The sequence below is a fragment of the Ambystoma mexicanum genome, chromosome 14 (genome assembly GCF_040938575.1).
Source record: "Ambystoma mexicanum isolate Mex_15411 chromosome 14, UKY_AmexF1_1, whole genome shotgun sequence".
In the NCBI taxonomy this organism is placed as follows: Eukaryota; Metazoa; Chordata; class Amphibia; order Caudata; family Ambystomatidae; genus Ambystoma; species Ambystoma mexicanum.
The window spans coordinates 206902715-206915635 of record NC_090940.1 but is presented as its reverse complement, the minus strand read 5'-3'; the positions used below and the strand labels follow the sequence as shown (position 1 = coordinate 206915635).

Below are 12921 nucleotides of genomic sequence, written 5' to 3'. Positions count from 1 at the left end.
TTATTCGTCTAACACAAGGCAGTTACCTCAAAGTACATGCCACCTGTGAAAAGTCACAAAGCATTTTCATGGTCCGCTCAACCGATGCTGGGGAAACTGCCAGCTGGCAATCTACTGTGTGCAGCAGCTTTACTTTTCAGTGGCTCTAATTTCACAAAGTTATCCAGTTTCTTTCAGTTTGTGGGACTACATTTAATTTCTAAAAGGCAATACTACAAATACCAACATGATTATCTACCCCCTGCCATTAGTGATGCTTGGAAAATTGAACAATTGGCTATTCAAAGTACATTCCCCGACAAACGGTTCAGGCTAGCCGGCGATGGAGAGTGTGACAGCCCCATATGTTCTGCTACTGCACCTACCATCTTCAGGACATGGAAAGTAAGAAAATTGTGAGTTTGGTGGTCGTGCAGGTGTCCCAATGTAAATGCTCGGTGGCCATGGAGAAACTTGGTTTTGTAAAATCACTGGAAGATCTACAATTGAGGGGAATGCAAATCGACCTCATAGCCACGAACAGACACGTTTCAATAGCCAAGACAATCAGAGAGCAGTATCCAAATATTAAACATCAATTTGATGTATGGCATGTTGCCAAATCAATCAATAAAAAAACCTCGGCTGCAGGGGAAAAAAAAAAAGGTTTGGAAGGTATTTCGCAATGGTTCAGCAACCATTTTGGTGGAGCTCCAAAACATGTGATGGTCTGTGGAAATTCTACTGGAAAAATGGCAGTCACTAATGCACCACTGTTCCAACGTTCACCACTGGACAGAAAACCAACATTTCCACCAATGTGAACATGGCCCTTTGTCCCCAGAGCAGGCATGGAAGAATAAGTGGTTGATCCCATCTTCACCTCCACACAAAACCCTTGAGAAGATTGTGTTTGATAAAACTCTATCAAAAGATCTTAAGGGACTCACAGAATTCTGTCACACAGGAGATTTGGAGATGTTCCACAAGATGTGCCTAAAGTAGAGGCCAAAGAGATTGCATTTTGGCATCCAAGGGACGAAATGTAGGACTTTACTTGCGGTATTGGCGCATAACGAGAATGTAGGCCGGGAACAATCTAGGACTGCAGGAAATTTAGGGATGCTTCGCTACACTATGGCCTTTATGAAAAGAAGCAAAAAAATGGGTTGTCAAACCAGTATATGAGAAAATGGAATTCGATTTTGTGAAAGATCTTATTGGTAATGTCGTTCAGATGCATACTCATGGAATCGCGCACAAATCTGTTCAGAGCAAACATACATTGCCACAACACATTGCCAGCATGCCATGTCCACCCAAAGCAGAGCTTGTTAAATCGTTCAAATCTCGGGTTGAAATGATTACGGTCTGTTTTTATTTTTGCAAAAAAGGTTTATAGAAACTGTACAAATAAAGTATGCAATTTCTCTTTTGAAATCTATCCTCTCAGTCCTTTTCTTAAAAATATATTACAATTATTACGATTGCTTTCACATTTCACAGTTTAGTCGAGATACTGTGGGACCTTCATTTTTCGGGTTAATGACCAATGGGTAACAGCATGTAAGAATATTTGGGTTTTGGCAGTTGACTTGCAATAAAGTTCTGCGAAAAGCTGAATATCTGCTCGTCATACAAAAGGGATTAGACCTAGCCCACAAAACATTCTAGGTACGCAAGAAGTACTGACTGTGAAAACATGCCATGGGGTAGGAGGCCATGAGATAAGCAGAGGTGGGCCTATCACTAGACACATTTTGACTAATTTTATGTGTTACAGCGACTATAATTTCGGAATAGGGGGCATTCTGCCGTTGGCAATTTTTTTTCCCTACAGCTCAGCAGCACCACGAAAAACGAGCAGCGACAGCCCCAAATTCCATGTGCCCGTGCTTCAAATTTCATGTTCTCATGGATGAGTTGACATGGGATGTTGCAAAGTAACAAAGTATGTTCATTTTGAGTGAAGGACACTAGCTTTGAATTTTTGCTTGGGAGCTAGGAGGCCCACGCGTCCTGCGCACAGTATACGGTTCTATTGTTTTTTTTACCTTGAGAGGCAGGGACCATTCCGAAAGGGATTGAATTGAAGGGGCAGGGGGTGTAATAACGTATGATATGAGAAGGTTGCCCATTCCGAAACTGCACCTAGTTACATATAAGTTCAGTTTATGAGAAATCATTGACACGAACGGAGGAGTCTGCATTACGGTCTGCAAAGCACCAAGAGAATGGAAATGCCGAATATAATGTAAGTTTCTCTTTAGACTATTTCATACCAGAACTAGTCCAAATACGAATAGCTGACCGTTATTGCTGGGTCACTTTGTAATTGTTCGTTCTGTGTGGCATATTGCAATGAAGTGCTAGTACAACCTTTGTGTGCTGGGCTATCTAGCGGGCACATGTGCAGGCCAGCATCGAGACGCATATAGACCACCACTCGTTTCTCCCTGGCTCTACGCTAATAAATGATTACATTGTTTTTGCACCTCGAATTCTTGCACCAGTTTACGCATTACGTTTAGAGCTCAACATTCTCGATTGCACTAGCCTCGGAAGCAAATAGCAGAGTACTTTGATATTCCACGTTGTATTCTCTCGGTTCACATTGCATCACCTCTGCGCTAATAAAGAAAATGATTAATTGTAATAAAGATCGGCTACTGAGACACAGGTACATCGTGCTGTTCTGCGATTGTCATCTATTCCAGACCCCGACCGATGGCTTCTTCAACCGCCAGCTGCAGCTACATGTCAATCACTGGATCTACTTAGCCGTATTTTGGGACGACAGACAAGGTCCAATATGTCTGTACGCGGTACCGGTGATTAGGAGCAACATAACAACCTTTACGGTGGTCTAGTGCCAAGTTGATGCACCAGCCTTTCAATTCACCGAGCGACCGAAGTGCTTCATTTAGACAAAACGAACACCCTGTGTACCCAAAACTGCGCCTGACACCCGATAAACATTTGCGGATTTATGGAACGAGCACAAAGAAAATAAATTTAATTTTCTTTGATTATGTCAGACGCCGAATGTTATCGAAACATTTAATGTGAAATAAATGTACTTTACCAATTGTACAGTCTTGCCGTTTCCTTTTAAAGTACAGTTTCATATTCCTAATTGTGACGCGCTGTGCTGTGAGACAATGTGTGTTTTCCGGGTTCCGCGTCTAGTCGCGTAGGTGACTACTGGGTGCGTTTGGCTACGCAGCCCAGCAACGTCACAGAGAGGCAGAGAATATAAATGATTTGGTGATGTCAGGCTCAGGGGCTTGGGATATGATTTAGTGCCGCAAACACAGGTCACCCAGGGCGATGCGGCAAGTGATAAGATTATCACAAGATGGCCGCGCCCTGCTGCCTGATTTCGCTTGTGTTCAAGAGACGAAAACTCGGGTAATGTGCATAGGAAATGTTTGTACGATCGAATTATGGTTAAAAGCACATGGCTGACCCATACGGACAATAATATTTTCTGACCGAACCATTCCTTTAAAGTCCATCAGGAGGGTGCTACCCACCTGTTCTACACCCCCCAAAGAGGCATGGGAATGGCTTGAAACACAAATCCTTAATGGACCTGGCACCCGACATTCTCCCCCCCAACCCCCCTTAGACCACCTGGACAGAAGCCCAGGTCCAAACAGCCCCTACCCTACTCAACCCCCGCTGGCCCGGAAGCCTAAGTGTCACTGCACCCCGACGAGAGCACCACAGAGAACGGATGAAACCCCCACACCGCAATGACCTGGCTGCAACATAACCCCCCCAGGGGTCCGACGTTGCGCCCGCCGCCCCCCCATGTGGTAAATCTATATGCTTCAGTCTGGGTTATCCCGAAGAAGTTCATTGTTGAGGTTTTAATGTTTGGGCGACAGGTGCTTCCAGTTGGATGGGGGGTGGGGGGGTGCTTGCACAGCTTCAAACCGAAAAGACCCCGGGGCCTAATTGTTTCCCAGTGGAGACTTGGAAACGCCTCAGCAACACACTAACAGGAGACATGCACTGCATGTTTCTCCGGAGCAAAGAGCTGGGCGCACTCCCCCTTGACCTCAGGAGAGCGTGCATAGTGGTCATAGCTAAAGCCGGGAAACCTCCAGAAGACTGTGCGCTCTTATCGACCCATCTCGCTGATCAACGGAGAGGCCAAGTCCTTGCCCGGGTACTGGCTAAATGACTGCTCAAAGTGATCGAGTCCCTCGTCCACCCAGATCAGTGTGGGTTCATGCTGAACAAGTCCACCCGCATGAATCTACGCAGAGTCCGACTCGCTCTCGACAGGGCCCCAGAGATACCATGCCCACTACCCTGCTAGCGGTCGACTTTGAAAAGGCATTGGACTCGGTCGGGTGTGAGGCCCTGTGGGATATCATGGCCCGGATGAACTTTGGCCGAGACTTCATCTCCTGGGTTAAACTCCTCTACGCATCCCCAGAGCTAACAGAGTGAACGGCAAGACTTCCAGACTGTTTCCATTGGGCCACAGAACCAGGCAAGGCTGCCCCTTCCCCCCCCCCCCACTCCTATTCCTGCTAGCTATCGAGCCACTGGCAATCAAACTCCGAACTGATAAAAACTGGTCTGGATTTGCCTGGCCAGGGGGAGGAGAAGACCGGCTCTCGTTATATGCAGACGACCTCCTCATATATCTTAATAACCCTCTGACCTCCTGTCCGATTGTGTGCCACACCCTCAAGAAATACCAAGACTTTGCCCGCCTGAAGGTAAACGATCAGAAAACCATTTACTTCCCGATTCAGGGAGGAGACACCGCGATCCCCGAGACTTGCCCCTACCACGTCTCCATTCGATAGTTCACATACCTCGGCATACGCATCGGCCCAACCCTAGATAGCTTCTTCCAGCTAAATTCACAACCGGTACTAGACAGATTAAACAAGGACATCTCCCACTGGCAATCGCTCCCGCTATCACTAATGGGCAGGGCAGCCCTGTTTAAAATGACACTCCCAAGACTCCTATACATCCTACAAAATGCTCCACTCCCCATCCCCCACAAAACCCTTGCACTTATAGACAAACCTACGAACACTGCTTTGGGGGAGGGGAACAACCGAGAATCGCTCTCAACACTCCAATGCTCAGTATGGGAGGGAGGCATTGGGCTACCATCTATACGCACATACTATTTAGCAACACAGACAGGGGTGGTAAACGAATGGATGCATGCCGAAGCCACACTACCACATATCTGCATTGAGACTATGCACCCTGCACCACCCCTCCAGGCCCTTTACGCCGATAACAATCAAGTATCAAAGATGGCAAGAATATCACTTCATATCTGCTATGCTTGGAGAGAAGCACACAAACATATTGGCTGGGGGGCAAAACCAACACTAGCCCAACCCATAGGGTACAACACACACCTCCCAGAAATACGGAGAATGGGCTGTTTCGAGAGCAGGGAAAAGCGAGGGATAACCACATGGCACACAAGAGATACGCCTACTAGAATTCGAAATCTTGAATGACAAATGTGGTCTGATACCTATGGACTGGTTTCGACATGCAGTTTGCTCATGCAATACGCACCCAGTTCCCAGACAACCACTATACCTCCTTGCTCCCCCCTGGAGACCAACATTCTCCCGCAACGCTTCCCCTCCCAAGTCACCTCCACGCTTCACCAAGCCCTTTCGGAACTAAGGAACTTACTAAGTTGAAAGAGAGATGGGAAAGGGATCTGGGTGAACTGGAACCGGGAGACTGGGTAGACTCATTGATGTTCGCCTGAGAGATAGGTATCGAAGCTAACCTAAGACTGATACAACTCAGAATACTCCACTGCTCCTATTACCCTCGCACAGCCCTTGCCAAATGAGGGGGGAGGAGGGGGACGGAGAGGAGACCTGTCTCCGATGTAAACGAGAGAAGGGCACCTTTTTCCATATGATCTCTGACTGCGATGTGCTACAGGCCTTCTGGTGAGAGTGCATCAATACGATTTCCAACACGATAGGATCACCGATTCCCAAAATGACACTCCTGGGAATCTGGGAGGTCGATCGACCTTACCAAATATGAAAAGTCGTTCCTAGCGGTGGCACTGGGAGCAGGGAAACGGCTGATCGCTGCAACTTGGGGCTCGACAGACTCAATATGCTTGAACCGCTGGATCAACGAGGTGAGCAGATGCGCATCCATGGAACACCGCATCTACAATGTGAGAGGCTGCCCCCAAAAATTTGAAAAGATATGGGGAAAATGGCTAGAAGTGTTCCGATATATACCCACTCCTCCCCCCCCCCCCACACACACACACTCAGCCTCCCTCGCACACCCTCCCCTCCTCTCCTCTCTCCTCACCCATGGACGCATGATATAACCGGAACTGCCACCCGTTTTTGTCGCTCGGATGTACCCCTATGACCCTGCTGCCTCCTATTGTCAATACTGCTGTAACTTTCTGCTGAATGCCTTTGTATGATGTTTGTTGTAAAAACCCAAATAAACGGTTCTAAAAAAAAAAAAAAAAAAAAAAAATATTTAAAAACCACAATCGGAAAGTAAACCTAGATTAGCACTGGCAGCCTTTCTAAGTGCATTTGGCGAAGAGAAAAACATTAGTAATAACAAGCATACTGAAACAGGTTTGATCTGCTGAGCATTTTGTGTACTATTTTATAAGAATATGTGTGTGGAAAAAGAAGTAGTACTTTTGTTCCATGTTATGTTATGTTACTTTGCATTTATATAGCGCCTTATGTACCAGTTCTATGGTCTCAAGGCGCTGGTAGGTTGAACGCCCTCGGGAACCGAAGTTCAAGTCAGTAGAGAGAGTAGAGGGAGTCAAAGGTGCGTGTGAGCACCGGATATGTGTGCAGCTGGTGTGGCATTCGTGTAATAGCTGCTTCATAGCGGTAGGTGTGGTGGTTGAGAGATGAAGCGTATGTGTTCGTTCTAGCAGGTTTTATCCTGACCGGTTCTGGCTGTGTTAGGCCAGAGGAGAACGCCTGGCTGGAGGGTGTGTAACCAACAGTGTTTAGTTAGAGTGATGTGGAGTATGAGGCAGATGTTGGTATGAGAACAGCTATACCGAATGGTGTGCAACAGTTTTCCTTATCCAGCTAAGCTTATATAATTGTAATTAGTTTACAAGCTTTCTCCTATATTTTAGCACTTAACTTCAATTGATTTTCCCTGAGTAATGAAATTTGGTAAAATACACAGGATGCCAAACGCTCCCAACAAAAAAAGGAAAATGCACAGGAGGCTAGCCCTGGCATCCACCAAACAGCTCCATATGTGGATGGAGAAAGCCTACCTATGCATTATCCAAGAACCAGCTCAGGCCTGACAAAAGGACCCCAAATTAAGAAAAGTCTGGTACCCAAGAAAACTCTGGCACTGTCCCACCAAATATAGAACGGGACCGGTGTTCAGTCAGTGGCTTTTCTTTTGCCACAAAAAGGTGAAGCCCGGCCGCGTAAAGGGCGAGTGCTGTGACTCCTGCTGTTTGGCTGTGCTGCTGAAGGGCCATCCTTTCCTATATTCAACTTTTAAACTTACCACAGCGTGTTTCCCCACGCGCCCCTTGCTTTGTGTGAGGTCGGCTGTGAGCGAGTGAGCGAACCGCTGCAACGGTGCAACGCGGGTTGAAGCCCTGCCCATTTTTTTATTTTTATTTTCTTTTCTGCTCTGCCCATTCCAGGAAGGGAGGACCTAAAACAGGAGCCCAGCAACCCTTGCGTCGTGAAGCCCGGCTGCGTAAAGGGCGACTGCTGCGACTCCTGCTGTTTGGCTGTTTGCTGCTTTTCTGCCGTTTGCCGACTACAAGGCCCTCTTGAGGAGCTGTGCTAACCAAATTGCACTAAAAAATTGAGGGTGAGGGAGCAGAACTCCAGCACGCTCCATCGTTTTCAACATCTGTGTTCCTCTTCGCCGCGGCGACATAAACAATGACCTTACTAGTAGACGGCCCACAAACCCGGAAAAAATCATCACAGCAACGGCGCTCGACTAACCCTTGGTCCAGGATGAAAGCTGTTGCTGGGGCTAAGGTAAGCAAAACAACTGGCCGCGCGCTTATGGCTGCAAACAACTCATTAACACTAAAAAGCCCAATAACAACAGGGGGTACCAAATCTCTAACACCCCCACCATCATCGTCTTTCGACGAGCGATGTGCCCCAGATGATGACTTAAATGCATTGGTGCAGCCCAGTGTTTCATCGGAAGCTCCAGCACTCCAGTCAGACAATCAGTGTTTATCAGACACCCGTGCCACCAATCTTGAATGTAATCCAGCTTCCAATGGTGAACTTTCTGTAAGCACGCTTGCCAGTGAAACCGATTCATTAGCACTCCAAGCAGCCATTGTGGATCGGCCGAACCTACCCAGTGCCTCAGCCGCCACTCCGGTGCCTCTGTCCGACGAGAGAGCGTCTGCCACAACGCGACCGATGAAATCGGTCTTGTCGGCTCACGTGCCCTTCAAGAACAGTAATTCTACAAATGCTGTTGATTTTGGGAAAGAAAAAGGCTTTCCATCACACTTCGTGACTGACGAAGAATTGCTAAAAATATCAAACTTAGGAGTGGAAAGTCTCCCGATGAATAACTTGAGTCCTAAACAAGCTCTGAATATTAAACCACAATTTATGCCTACTAAGGCGTTGACTTCTCAAGTTACTGCCAAATGCACCTTGCTACAGGAGAAAATCTCTAGCCGCTCCTCGGCTAAGCCATGTGGTTTACAGACTGGCTCGGTCAACGCCAAAAATGTACTGAGGCCTTCTGTCAATACTCCATGTCCTCCACTTATAACCAATCCAATTGGCTCTCTAATCGACTTCACCATATTAAAACCAGCAGGTCGAGCTGCTCTAGGAGTCGCACTTGAATGTACTGAATCTGAGAACGACAGTGCTTTAGCTTGCCAAGCACCTGATGTTAGGCGACCTTCTACGTCAAAAACAAACGATCAGTCTATTGATCCCAATCCTGTAAGTACTCCTCAACTCTTAGCACCAAAATCCAATCCACTTCCTATCCATCTTGATCGGAGTGCGATTGCTCGTGCTAGTCGCCTGCAAAGAGTCGCTGAGCTCAAGGGAAAATGCATCTCCACCATACCCCCTTTGCATGAAAATCCAATGCTGAATGCGAGTACTCCTCATCCTACGCAGTCTCAGTTAGGCGACGAGGTTCATCCAATGAATTTTGCAAAAAAATGTTCCACATTTAACCCGCACTACAATCTGGACAATTCGACTTGCTCCTCGTCGCTTCATGATTTTGAACCACAATCGCTTGGTATTTCATCTGAAGCACTTTCGCAGATTCATAACAACGTGTTGGCCGCCTCGGCCGTTGCCTTAGCACCATTTACAAAAATCTTTGAGTCACTGATTGGAACAATAAGTGATCAAGGTGCTGCTATATCTAATCTAATGACTAAAATCGACAAATTAGAACACTTTTCGTGCTTTCTACAAGATCAAATCACAACTAACGCCGAAAATGCAGTGAGATGGCAGGACAAGCTGAGCGATCTAGCCGCACAGCACCATTGTCAAAACGATGCTTTAATGGAAGGCCTCTTAGACTCTGTGAAATGGATGCGAAAAAAACACAACCAACCACGAACGAGGAGCCTCGATGACACGAGACATATCTCCTGGAACTCTTCAATCTCTACCCATAATTGCATCTGCGACAGCTCCTAATGAATCTTCACAGTCTGGTCTACCATCGAGCCTGTTGGCTCCCACTCAAGATGTTCAAGATCCAAATCAGATCATACAAGGTTCAGCACCTCAGGCGAGTAGTCTTGCATTAAATGCGACTCCGATCAAAAGGAACCGCATCAGTTCAAACCTCTACGTCAGTAAATTCATTTAACATTTTCAAAGGTCCGGCAAAAACAATCACTACAATCATCGAAAGTAAACTGAAAAAGACATCTGTGAAACAAGCGCAGGAATTTAAAAAAAAAAGCATTCCACCGAAACAAATATAACAAAAGGTTAAAAAATTCATAAGAAACATAACTCCGAAGAAGACAAGCCTGTTCACTCGACCACCCCACACAACTACCGCTAAGAGCACTGCCAGCAACGTTCCATTAAGTTCGACAGGTGCTATACTGAGCTTTCCAAAGACTTCGGCAAAATGCCGGCGCTTAGCATCTAGCGCTTCTTCCTCTGAACATGGCACTTCAGACTCTTCAGTTGACCTATGCAATTTATCAACTTACTCAGCCGATCCTGAGAATTCCACCATTGTCTCTATTGAAGACCAAGCCGTCAGACCAACTGGGTCCCCACTGAGGAGAATCCAAGAGGCAAATAAATCTTTGAGGATACCGCAGGCAAGACCAATTGACAGTCAACATTCCTCTGTGACAAAAAGAGTTCCTCAGCAAGCGCTAAGCTCGAGGTTAAATCCTAAACAAACGTCGAATCAGCTAAAATCGCGTTTACCTCCAGCTCAGCGAGCCTCTGGACCCGGAAATTCCGAGACTCAAACATACAAGTGGAAACTCCGTCTCCAAAACATTCACTCAGATGGCAATGAAGTCAAGTTAAACAGAGGAAATATTTTAAAATTGCTTGCTTGTATTCCACCATTGTGAGCGATCTCATCAGATGACATTAAAATTGTGGAATATGTCTCTGAAACGTCCTCTGATCAGGTTCTTCTTCACATTTCTTCTGCGGCTGTAAAAAATATGCTACTTCAAGCAAACGAAGATCTCTTGTTCTATGGCTTTGATCTTACTCTTGAGCCACTTGCCTCGAGATCTATTTCATCTTCTAAAACAAATCTTGACCATGAAGCAAGCCTCAGAGCCGCCAAGCGAGCAGCCCTGCGTCAGTCCTTAGCTTCATCTCCTGACATCTTAGATGCTGCGACACATCAGTCATTTGAAAGAAGAGCTAACAACGTGAAAAGATTTCCAAATGGACCACGCAAATAACAATGACCACAAGCCAAACAACAAGAGCTAATTCTACTGTCATGGAATACAAGAGGATTCACGCATTTATTTAACACATTCCATGAATCTTTGGAGAACTTATTAATTATAGGTTTACAAGAAACGTGGCTACGAGATCCTCCTACACGTGATGGTTTTTCCATATTGATAAATCCAGCTGGAAAGAACCCTAAAGGCCGGCCTTTTGCAGGTCTAATAACTCTTGAAAATCTGGAATTGGCGGACGTTGGTGGCTTCCACGAACCCAAATCCATTCGTGCAAAGCACTCTGATTCACTGAGAGCCACGGTTTCTAATCTCTTGATAATAAATGGATACTGGAATCCCGCTATGATCTCATCTCCTTCATCCAGTCAGTATTAAATGAAATTGACCATACTTTTCTAGAATATGAAAATGTCTCCGTACTCATCTGTGGAGACCTAAATTGCAGTTGGTTTAAGTTTGATCTACTTACCAAATCAAATGTTCGGCTGTCTGATCCCGAGGTCATTCCGAGAGGCCAACTTTGGGCTAAAGATCTCTTGGATCGCAACTGTCATATGCTAAATGGAACAATTCAAGGCGACTCTCCTGCTAATCCGACGTGGCACAGCATGACTCGGACAAACGCACTTGATTATATTTGGGCCTCGACTGACTTTTTTGAAAAATCCATTTCTCTAAATGTGCAGCCGATGTCATCTAGTGATCACGACATGTTGCGACTCGTTTGGCGCGAAGAGCATTGTGGCATGCCAGAGAAATACTCGTACCTACTACAAACAAATGCTGCAGGAAATCGTCTGAGAACAAATGGTTCTACTATTGCCCATCTAAGACAGTATAAATGTACTCCAGACAGTAGAGTACACGCCGCTGCTGATAGACCAAACTCAGACAACTCTCAATTCAAGAGTCTTTGGGTCAATGCCAAAACACCTATATAGCTCTGAAGTAGCAGAGGCAAAAAAACTATTAAGGAAAGACCTTAGGCAAATCAAAAGAGAGCTTTGTGACCCGAATTGCAGAGCTTTGGAAGTGAAGAAGCGGCGGCAATTATACAGAAATTGGCTAAGATCACATCTAATCATCATTGATCAAGGACGAGCAGAAACAATGCTAAAACTTCTGGTACAGAAAAATACACGTGAAATCTGGGCCATTTTAAATAAAGGTCGCTCGAAAGCTACTCCAACAGTCTCAAATGAAATCTCAAGCGACAAATGGCGAGAATATTTCACTCTAACATACGAAAATCCTGCATTCGAAGTTTTCCTGCCGTCCTCTATGTCAAATTCCAGTTGGGACATTACACCGTCGTGTGAAGAGATTGAATTTGCAATCTCTAAGCTGAAAACTCAAGAGCTGCCGGCCCCGATCAAATATCAAATCTTATGCTTAAAAAGCATAGAATACACTGGGCCAAATTCATTCACAAGTTATTCTCTCAGATCGCAATTAGCAAGATGCTTCCCTCTTCCTGGTCCAAGGCAATTGTGGTTCCCATATACAAGAAGGGCTGTCGGGCAGATCGTGCGAACTATCGCCCGATCGCCCTTCGACACAATTGGCAAGATTTTTGGATCTTTCTTGCGCCAACAGTAAATTGGGCTCTCTCAACTGGAAAACTTGACTCTCGACAAACAGGCTTCACCAAAAACGTGGGAACCGATGTGAATCTTACAATTTTGTCACTCTTAAAATTGTCAGCACTGGAGGCGAAAAAAAAAATCTTCTTTGCATTAGTCGACCTTCGACAAGCCTTTGACGCCATCAACCGGACAAAACTATGGGCAAAATTACACTTGTGGGAGTGCCCTGATCATCTGTTAGATCCCATCATTGCCCTGCATTCTAACACTTCGATTCAAATCAGAGTCAACTTACAAGGCGACCTCACAGATCCAATAAGGACGTTTAAAGGCGTCAAACAAGGCTGTCCACTCGGAGCAGATCTCTTCAAACTCTTCATAGCTGAC

General features: G+C 45.8%; 1 protein-coding gene across 1 annotated transcript in view; it reads right to left on the bottom strand.

Moving 5' to 3' along the window:
* SNAPC1 (small nuclear RNA activating complex polypeptide 1) overlaps positions 1 to 12921 on the bottom strand; it is a 438004-nt gene that overhangs the window by 370460 nt on the left and 54623 nt on the right. The window lies entirely within an intron of this gene.